Below are 11427 nucleotides of genomic sequence, written 5' to 3'. Positions count from 1 at the left end.
ACTTATCTGGTTGCAGCTGCCCTGTTGACCTTGGGTCTCTCCCCCCCCCCCCCCCCCCGCTCCTCAGCAGCCATAGTCCCTGTTTCTCTTTCTGTCCTGGACATACCTTAACCAACTTCTGATTCCCATCTTTTGAAGAAGGTATTTATAAAATGCCTGTTTCTTCAGACTATTTTTAAGCATTGAGGAAGGGCTGTATGTCTGTTAAATTAAATTTCAGCTTCCTAGCTAGAATGGGAGTAGTTTTGCCATTTGGGATGCATTTGCAGTTCCCCGTTTCAGGGGTGTCAAGAGAGAAGCCATCTTAAAGGAAAATTTCAGCTAAAACTCTCATCTTCTGGCACTCTGACTGCTTGCAAGTGTCAGCCAACCCCACCTCAGACTGGCAATTACTCTTCAAGGTTATCTGGAGAGCCTCTTAAGTAGTTCACACAGTTTAGTTGTGACTCAGGTAAGGGGAAGGGGAGCTCACTCTCACCCCAGAAAGTTCCCTGTGATTGGTTGGGAAAGTCAAGAGGTTATGGCCAGCAATGTCTATTTAATAAAGACTATAATAGAGAACATCCCCCTTCTAATCCCCTTTCCTCCACCCACCACCGATGCTCCCTCTAAGCTGTGGAGTCTTGTGAGCAAAACTTCTACTTTGTGAGCTACTGGCTTTAAAGTTGTGAGCAAGTGATTTAGCTACTGCATAAATTAGTTTGCTCTGGAGCCCTCCTCCCTTAGCTGAGACAAAAATGTGTGAGCCAGAGGCTAAAAAACTGTGAGCTAGCTCACACTAACTCAGCTTAGAGGGAACACTGCCCACCACCTGAAGATATTTTGTGTAAGTTTGGAACATCATACTTCAGCTATAAGAACCAGTACTGCTGCTATTAGGATAAGTAAGTACAAGCACTAGTTAGTTTTTGTTATTTAAAATGCATTATGAACCACGGAACTCCATGCTTTGCTTTTAAGAACTTTTTTTGAATTTCTTCAACAGTTATTTTGCTTTGTGTGAGTCACTGGGGAGTGATTTGAACCTACCTGGGTCTAAGTTCAGTTATACTACCATACCAAGGCGGAGTCAGCCTTGACAGGGGGAGACATGTAAAAGATGTTTCGATTTTTTTCCTCATTATGGGAGCACCTTAGTCTACACATGTACCAAATCAGGATTTTAGCTTACAGAAAAGAACTCAACCAACTACAATTGATCTTCAGACTACAGAAATCATTTCCCTGGAGAAAACGGTTGCTTTGGAGGGTGGAATCTAGGACCCCCCAGTGAAGGTAGGAGTCCCTAGCCGCCAATCAGCTGGCTAGTGGGGGTAGGATTGCCAAGTCCCCCCCGGGCGGTGGGGAAACCCCCGCCTCAGAGGCCCGTTCCCCACCGCCACCGGATTGAGCCCCAGGGGGAACTCCGCCCCGATGTGCACGTCACCAGGAAGTGACGATGACAGACATGCTGGGGGCGGGGCCACGGTCATCCAAGGGAAAACTCTATGGTTTTGGATGGTCATGGTCCCGCCCCCAGCGTGCCCGGCGTCGTCACGTCACTTTCTGGCGACGTGGATGCGGCGTGGGGAGTCCCCCACTGCAGAGGAAGGTAACACTTGGCAACCCTAAGTGGGGGACTTACCAAGTGAAAGAGGAAGGCCCAGGCCATGTTGCCGGAAGTGACATCATCACGTCAGTGACATCCAGGTGACACTCTTGTATTTGGGTAAAACATCTATGGTAGAAGCTGTTTTTACCATAGAGCTTTTGCCCAAATACCAAAGTGTTGCCCAGACATTGCTGGCATGATAGCATTACTTCCTGTGTGATACTGGCCATGTGGCCCGGACTTTCCTCTTCCTCATGGTAAGTCCTCCTACCCCCCCACCTGTTGCTAGGAGGGACCTAGGAACCCTACACTGAGTTCCCTCCCTTCTCCACACCCCAAATTCCCAAGAATTCCCCAACCCAGATTTGGCAACCATACAGTGTTTATTTTTAACAAAATCTTAAACAGTTGGGTCAAGAGACTCCATGCTTCATTTTGAAGACACTTTCTAAAACATGACTTCTTTTTAACCAGCATATTAATGTTTCTATCTTTTCTGGTGACTTTGTAATGAGTCAGTCTTGTTAAATTATTGATGCAGGCCTAGCTTGCAGCTGCTCAGAGCTTGATACGATCAGATTTAGACATAATTCCCCAAAATAACACCATAGGCAATGCAGACTCATGGAAATTCTCAGTGGTTGGAGCCTCATTTTTACAGTAGAGAATTCAGATTCCCTGAAAGATCTAATTTGATGTGTCAGAGATGAGAAATTTGTTAATGTTATTCATAAGGAACATGAATTCCATGTAGTCCTTGATCAAATCATTACATTTCATCAAGCCTGTAGCTAAGCTGGGCATGAGAGAGGCAGTGGCAATTTCTCAAACTTTAGAAGCCTTACTTCTAGAATGACAGATACTTCCATTCCATAGACGACTACTTTTCTGTCAGCTAAAGAGGTCCAAGGAACCACAGGCCCTGAAACTATGAGCTTCTCCACATTCTAATGTCTCATGAATGGCACCACCCTAAATTTTTGAAGTAAAGGAAGCCCTCTGCCTGGACATTCTGTGTTCCAGGAAACCACTCAAATAAAATCTCATTTAAGTAAGGTTCCCAGGCAGTGCCAGGCAAACAGGAAACAGGGGTGTTTTTTTGTTTTTTTGTTTTTTTAATGGGGACTTGGGTAGTTACAAGAGGTTCTTAATGGAAGTGCCAAAATGGCAGTTCTAGGAATTACCAGAAACTCTATGGTAAAACTATAGTGTTTCTGGCGATTCCTAGCACTACTCCAGAACTGCAAAATGGTTGCTCTAGGGATTTTTGGAAACTCTATGATAAAATGACACAGTTTCCAGTGATTCCTAGAACTACCCTTTGGCACTTCCGGTAAGAAATTACAATATGTACACTAGGCTGCATTAAAAAAAATAAATTCTGACCTCTGCAACAAGCGTTGGTGGGCAATTGGATCTTGGGGTGGGGAAAATAGCAGGTTTGGTGAGTTAACCCTATGGCATCTCATCCCTGCTGAGCTCTGTCCCCAAGCACTGCCCCCACATTGCCAGTAATTTTACAACTCAGAGTTGGCAAGGCTATCTAAGCCACACACATACCTTGTATAACCTCCAATCAACCTCAGTCTCCCATATGCAATATGGAAAGGGGCCGTAGCTCAGTGGTAGACTATCTGCTTGGAATGCAGAGTCCCATGTTCAGTCCCCAGAATCTCCAGTTAAAAGGATCAGGTAGTGTGGAAGACCTCAACTTGAGAACCTGGAGAGCCGCTGCCTGTCTGAGAGGACAATACTGACCTTCAGTAAAAGCTGGGGAGAGCCCGAAACCGGAAGTGACGAATGAGACGACGAAGGCAGTAGCAGACTACATGCGTCCACTGCTGGAGCAGCTGAACGTCTTCAAGGAGCAGATGACGGTGGTGACACAGGGAATAACAACACAACAAACACAGATAAATGAGCTGATACAAATGATGAAGCAAGACAGTGAAAAAGTTAAGGAAGTGGCTGAAGATACACAGAAAGTGAAGAAAAAAGTCAAGAAGCTGGAAATAGAACAAGCCTCTATGAAAAAGTAATTATTACAAGCCCAAATGGATAAGGCTAATATGGTCCTACGCTTCCAGGGTGTGCCAGAAAAACCGGGTGAGAATCTTAAAGAACTGATGTGTGAATTACTGGCCCCAGTGGCAGATATGAAGGAGGAACATTTAAAAAATGAGATGGATGTGGTCTTTAGATCATATTCAGGTTATATAAAGAAAAATAATCTGCCTGGGGAAATTGTGGTAAGATTCTCGAAGAGGCACATAACGGATGCAGTCCTAAAAGCAGTTTCTGGAAAACCCCTGAAAGTGGAGGACAATGTGGTCAGAACGCTAAAGGACATTCCATTTGAGGTGAGACAGCGGAGGAAGAAATATAAAGAATTGGTGACTTTTCTTCAGACTAATTTAATTGGATACAAATGGCTATTTCCTGAAGGAGTAACTTTTAAGATAAAGGATAAAAAAGAGAAGATTGACTCTGTTTAAAGCTAAAGAGTTCCTGAGGGTTCAGCTGGGAAAAGCAAAGGAAGATGACGGTAAATCGAATGGAGAAGAAGATTCAGAATCTTCCGGAGAGGACTCTTTGACTGAGCAGGAAGCAGCAGCTCCAAGAAGTCCTTATAAGCTGACAAAGGGGGGAAAGAAGTAAAGGCTGAAGGACTCTGAATTGTGCCTTGAATTCAACAATATGTTAAAGATGAAGGGTGTGGTGGTTTACAGGCACTTAAAAATTTAAATGTAAAATTAGCAGAGAGAAAAATGAGTACGTTTGACAGTGTATAGAAATGAAACTGAAGTAATGACTTATTGTAACTAAGCTTGTTGGAGATCTTCTCTCTTGGGTTTTTAGATAGTAGTGGATTTCTTTACTTTGTCCCTGTATGTGTAGTTCCCTATATCCTTTTTTCTTTGTAGTATTTGTAGAGATATAAAAATAATTTAAAAATCCCCTTTGGGGGAATAAAAAAAATACTGACCTTCACGGACCGATGGTCTGATCCAGTGAAATACAGCTTCATATTTTTTGAGGGGTATGAATATATCAGCCTACTTATGTTGTAGGACAATAGGTTTCTTTGCCTTCAGTTTCATTACCACAATCATTTTGGTGTAGTGGTTAGAAGCATGAACTCCAATCTGGGAGAACCAAGTTTGATTCTCCACTCCTCCACATGCAGCTGCTGGTATGACCTTGGGTCAGTCATAAATTCTTTCAGAGCTCTTCTCTCAAGGACAGCTCTTGAGAGAGCTCTCTCTTCTTCTTCTTCTTCATTATTTGATCCCTGATTGGCTAGGATCAATTCTTGGACTAGTCCCCAGCCATGAAACATTGCTCTCAGTCTAAATTGGCTTTGTTTGTCCTAAGTAAATGAAAAGGGGTGCACAGTCTACTCTTGAGCAAAGACATTCTGACTTCTCTTGCTGGTTTTGACTTTTCATTGACAGCTGGTCAGTGGCTATGACTCAATGACATTTACCGGCTCTCTAATTACGGTGGAGACTTGGTTATAATACTTGCAAATGTGACCTTCGCCTGTGTATGTTGTTGCTAGCTAGCATGTTTAGTCAAATGTCACTAAAACTCCAAGACAGTTTTTCGCCATGCTGCAACTTTTAATTATGTTGTTCGAGAGGAATTGCCTATTTCTCTCTGTTGCCCAGACTTATGCCATGTTTTAAAGGGTGCAGCAGAGCAAAGAAGGGACATGGTGAAAAGCTGCCTTGGGTCCCAGTTACAAAGAAAAGCAGGAAATAAATAAATAAGCATTAAATTAAAAAGTATATTTTCCACCATTAAAATGTTCGAATCTAACACTCTGACAGTAGAACTCTAGTTGTTGAACAGTCCACCTTCCCACTCACACTGTCTCTCTAGGGTTGCCAGTCAGGGGTCTTCGCCTGTGACTTGATGATATCACTGGCGACTCACTGACATTGCTCCCTGTATATGTCCAGTGGTGAAGTCTGCATCGTTGGATGATTAATCATAGAGTTTTTCATGGTTAACCATAGAGAACCATAGAGTTAATGCATGGTTAACCATAGAGTTTTGCCCAAATGCCAGAACATCCTTGGCTTCCCCTGGCAATGTACTGATGTCACTTCTGGGAGCATAGGGAATAACATCAGTGTGTCCAGATGCTGCCAATTCCTTCCCCCCTTTTCCTGTCATTTCCCCCCCTAACAGCCAGCTGAGTGGCAGTGGGGAAGTGCTGGCTGGTGGCAGGAGACCCCCACACCCAGTGCAGTAATTACAGCCCTGGGTCTTTCATTGTGCCCCTCAAATGTTGCCCCAGGGTCAGTGTGGGGATTGGCAGTGAGAGGGGGGAGTCAGCAAAAATCAGCCTCCTGTGCAGCAGATGGAAGTGTGCAGAGCTGATTGGAAACAATGCCCTTACATACATACGGATCAGGTGGAAAAAACAGCTGTCAGAGTTGTCGTACTGTGACTATTCAGAATTCAAAAGCTTTGCATTGCCAACAACACCGTAGGAGACAACCAGCCCTTTTCACCTCCCCTGGAGAAAAATTTCAGAAGACTGATGTGACACAGAAGGCTCATACAGAAAGAGACAGTTTTTCAGGCAAGCGATCAATAGGTTTTCCTCAATTGCATTTCAGTATTATATTTACTTGGGCAAATCTTAGATTTATTTCCCAATGACATAAGGAGTAGATGTTTCCAAAGGGAGAGGGATTTCTACCAAAGGAGCACTGTTTTCCACTTCCCTGAAATCCTGTTCTTGGAGGAGAAGGAACAGGATTTGGGGGGGGGGAGTTTTGGGCTGCTGCAGGAGAGGGAATCATGCTCCATGGGTAACCATAGAGTTTTACCCAAAACACCAGAGTGTCATTGTACGATGTCCCCGGTGTGGTGACATCATTTCTGCATGATGTCATCATGTCAGGGACATCGCCCCAGCCCCCCACTCCCAGAGAATAGCAGGAATAAGTGCTGGAATTCTAGTCTATTCTCCTCCTCCTCCTGGTCATATTGATTGTCAAAAAAAGCAAACTTGCTAAGAGGCCAGGGGAAACAAGAGGCAAGAAATGACCCACATGGTGAATGCAATGGATAGGAGTTACGCAGATCAGAGCACCCTTCATGCAGAGGATCCTCTCTCAGACACTTTAATTGTGGGGCATTTGCTGACCCCGCTCCACACCTCAAGATAGTTTTGCCTCAAGACTAAAGGACAAGTGTTGATAGCAATTCAATGTGGGCAATACCAATATATGCCTGATTATAGGTTTGTTTTTGTTCCTGGCAGGCGCAAATCGCACCTATTTGTACTAGTCATACCACTAATGACAATTTTATCAAGGTTTCATCTTCCTGTCAGGGAATCCATTTTGGATTCTAGTAGGTGCGGTAACAAGACGGGAGGAGAGGAGACAGGTTTAAACACAAAGTTCTAAGTCCTGTTCTTGATTATATTCAACACTAAGCCATAAAAACGTATGCTAAGAACACTTGTTGGGGTTATTTTAAAACAACTTGTAAGAACTAGAGATGGCCACAAACTGGCTCATGAACTAGTTTGTCATTAATTTTGGCCAGTTTGCAAATATTGCTTTGCGAGCCACAAACTAAAGAGCTGCCATGAACTTCCATAAGTTTTAAGGCAATTTGTGGGGGTTCATGGTGTTTCATGAAGAACAAAAAGCAGGGGTCTTAAAAAAAACAGCTGGGTGTCGAGGAGCAGAAAGGGCCATTTAAAGCCCTGCTTTCTGTTCCCCGCCACTCAGCTGTTTGGTTTAAATGTCTTAGAGCCATTTAAACCCCTGCTTTCTGCTCCCCAAGAAAAGCAGTGAGGAGCAGAAAGCAAGGGTTTAAATAGCTCAGAGCCATTTCACCCTCTGCTTTCTGCCAGCTGTCGCTTTTGGTGGGGAGCAGAAAGCAGCAGGGAGCAGAAAGCAGGGGTCATGAGCTGATATAAATTGGTTCCGTTCACCAACCAACGTATCAGTTCATGGTTTGGTTCCACATTCAGGCACGAACCATGAACTGGACCACAAAAATGTGGTCCGTGCCCATCCCTAATAAGAACTATAGCAATATTATCAACCTATATCACCCTTTTTACCTAGAGGCATCCGTGCCTGTGGAATACATACCTAGAGTACATTGGCCCCTGTATTTGTATATATAGTCACAAAGAGCATAGTAGGGTTGATTTTGCAGGCTTGACTTGAATATCCCTCTTTTGGTTCTCCCTTGTGTGAACTGAATACCAGCTTTTATTTTTGCACCCATTCCTATTTTCTCAGACAAACACTTGCCCATAGGATGTACACATTTTTTCAATTTTGTTTGCTCATCAATAAACCAGTTTGTGCCTGTACACCATGTACACTGTATTTAAAAAATAAGGAAAATAAATAAACTTCCCATACCAGCAATTAAATCAGGCTGACTGAAAAGATTCACAATAATATATGGAAATTAAATAAATAAAAATGAAACAGGAATTATTTCTCCAGCGCTAGAGCTGTCACATACTGTCAGGCAAAGATTCCCCATCCCCATCATCCTTGTCCAACTCAAATACCATATGAAATGAGTTCACATGACAACAATCATATAATGGCAACTGGGCAACAGTTCCATGGACCTGCAGGGTCATTGGGGCTCCCAAAACCTTGTCTCCTAGTCCACCCTTCATATCAGCTCTGTACAATCCTGGCATAAAGAACAAATCAAGTGGCCAGAGTCAATAGAGTAGCCAGCTTTGGGATGGGAAATTACTGGAGATTTTGGAGTGGAGCCTTGGGGAGAGAAAGACCTCAGTGGGGTATCATGCCATGGAGTCCCCCCCCCAAGCAGCCATTTTCTCCAGGGAAACAGATCTTTCTCACCTGGAGATCAATTGTAATTCCAGGAGATCTCCAGGCGACACCTGGAGGCTGGCATCCTAAGAGATATAAATGTGGTCTGAAACATGGCGAGCAAGGAGGAAAGTGAACCCAAAATGTTGTCGATGAGTTCTAGCTCGCAAGCCAGAAATTAGAATTGAGAATGAGTAGTGTTCTCTCCTTCCATGTCTTCATTGTTCTACAGTGTCACTTTGCAAAGCATTCTCCTCATCTTTAACACTTGCTTCAGCAGGAGAATATTAAAAAAACCCCAACCCTAATTCCCAAATTGGAGCATGTCCAATTTGCCGCACTTGTCTTCTGTTCCTTTTCATCGTTCCCTTCTGTATTGCTGGTGTGCACATGCCTACTGGATCAACACTGCACAGAAAGCAGCCTGGATGTGGCCACAGATAGGATTTCATCAAGGATCTCTTGGTGCAGCTGTTCCAAGATGCACATATGCCTCTTTTGCAATGGAAGAATACCACGGGAGACTAAAATATAGCCTTACATACCATTGCATCAAAGGTGTGCTTTTGTGCAGTGTTGTTTAGGCACACGCAGAGGGAAAGAAGTAGATGAACAGAAGGAAATGAAAAGTTGCAACTCACATGTACACAGTGCTTTGTACTAAATTCAGAAATATAAAAAGGCAAATATGTTCCTAATGCAATGCTTCAGCTTTGGAAACAAGAGCAAGTAATTCAGAACTGCAAAATCTGGGATGCTATTCAGAGGAGACAAATTTCGGTTCCATCCTCAGGGCTCCATCCTCAGGTATGAATGAGGAGCAGTGGTCTGTGTATGATACAAATCCACCTCATTTGTTTTATTAGAGGGAAGACAACATTAAATATTGTTTATGGTCCAGCTGGGTGGAAGTTCAGTCACACTGTCCCGTCCCCCCAACAAGAGATGGTTTCCCATATTTTAGCTAAATATTTGTATATGCTTATTCCAGGTATGTATCTCTTTTTATTGCTACCTGAAGTACTGCATTATAAAAATGAAATATACGCCACAACACTTGGCACATTATGAGGCTATAATTTTGTCCCAGTGTTCTAATGACAAGGAAAACCACTCATATACACTTCCCATGGTTTATGTTACTACCAAGAAGCTTTTAGGCATACTTGAGATAAAAAAACAAATTACTATCATAAGTCTTGGGCAGCTGTAAAAATAACCTGATTTTTTTTAAAAAAAGAGCCAAATATTTTCCGAAAACAATCCTTCGTATAAAATCTAAATTTCAGAGCAGTGAAGGTGCAGAAGTGTTATATGAAAAAAAACCCTTCAAAATAGATGAGGTGCCATTCGGTCAGATGAAGAGTCATCCATTCAACAGTGGGAATGCTGAGCTGGTTTTGGAGGTTCTCCATATATACAATATGACAATAAGCAGAGTTACACATGTCTAAGTCCACTGAAGTAAATGGGATTAGAAGGGTGTAGCTCTAAGAATATAAGAGAAGCCAGATTGGATCAGGTCAATGGCCCATCCAATCCAACACTCTGTGTCACACAGTGGCCAAAACCCAGGTGCCATCAGAAGGTCCATCAGTGGGACCAGAGGTGTTAAGGACTGCACTGTTACTCTTGCAACTCAAGGCACAGGTATTTTATTTCATTTATATCCCATCTTTCTCCCCAATGGGGACCCAAAATTGCTCACAAGAGCCTTCTCCTCTCCTCCATTTCATCCTCACAACAACAACCCTTTGAAGTACATTAAACTGAAACTGGCCCAAGAGACCCTGCATGCTTCCCTGGTAGAATGGGGATCTGAACCTGGGTCTCCCAGATTCTCACCCAACTGCTACACCACACTGGATGTAAGACCTCATTCATTACGCTCTTTAGGTCACCACATAAGATGTTTAAGGATCAGTCAATGTGGCCATTTTCTATCTTGGCTATTGCCATTGGTTTATAAAGTTGTAAATTAGTCCTCAGGGATAGAAGGAGCATTTAAAAAAATAACCGCTTAGTTAAAAGCCTGGGTAAAAATAAATGCTTTGGCCTGGAGCATAAAAGACATTAAGATAGGCACTGGCAGGCAGCACCAGGAAATCCTCAAGGGGGAGGGCATTCCGAAGGTGAGGTGCCACCACTGAAAAAGCCCTGTATATAATTACTGCCTCACCTCCAAAGGCAGGGGCACAGAGAGTAGGACTTTGGAGATGGGTCTTAACCTGGATGTTTGCTTCATCAGTGCTGTTCTTACTCCATTTTCCATCACATATATGTGATAGATCTTTATATGCTATTTATACCCAATGATGCAAAACTGACATTGAAAACTTCATTAATTTGAAGAGTGAAAATTAATTGGGTTCATTTGTCACAAGAGGAAAACAAAACTAAAATGAAGATATTTGAGTGAATTTTTTTTTTGACATATCTAAAATCAGTCTCACTCCTAGTGGATATCTAAAATGTAAAGTATGAATCTGACACGTGCATCAGTTGCATGAATACATTGGGACGAGTGATTGGATGCAGCTACTTGAGCATAACGTATGTACATTTAGAGGGGAAAAGTTGGGGTTTCCCTCTGCATAATGTGCTAAATGACCCTTAGTAAACCTACTTGATCTATGAAGCAATGTGTGCAAGAGTAACAAATAGCTCACAAAAGAAATAAATGATCCACAGAAAAACCTGCCTGACATGAGAAGTCAAATGGAACCTCATGCTGCCTCTCTGCTCACAGCTACAAGGTTTGTGCTTGTTGCAGCCTAGGACACTAGGCTTCCAATCTATTATAACAAGGGATTTATTAAAAGTAAAATGGATACATATGATTACACAATCATTTTAAATATTCTTATTACAGGGAAGATCATACTGGCTAGCAGACAAAGGAAGCTCCGTTTGGTACCAGAGCATTTGGGGGACCCAGAAGGACTTGTGGGAGGGGAATCTCATTTTCCCCTCCACTACTATTTCCTGGCCCCGGTC

The sequence above is a fragment of the Gekko japonicus genome, unplaced genomic scaffold (genome assembly GCF_001447785.1).
Source record: "Gekko japonicus isolate JY-2015 unplaced genomic scaffold, Gekko_japonicus_V1.1 scaffold741, whole genome shotgun sequence".
In the NCBI taxonomy this organism is placed as follows: Eukaryota; Metazoa; Chordata; class Lepidosauria; order Squamata; family Gekkonidae; genus Gekko; species Gekko japonicus.
The sequence above is the reverse complement of the archived record's forward strand: the minus strand, read 5'-3'. Positions refer to the sequence as shown.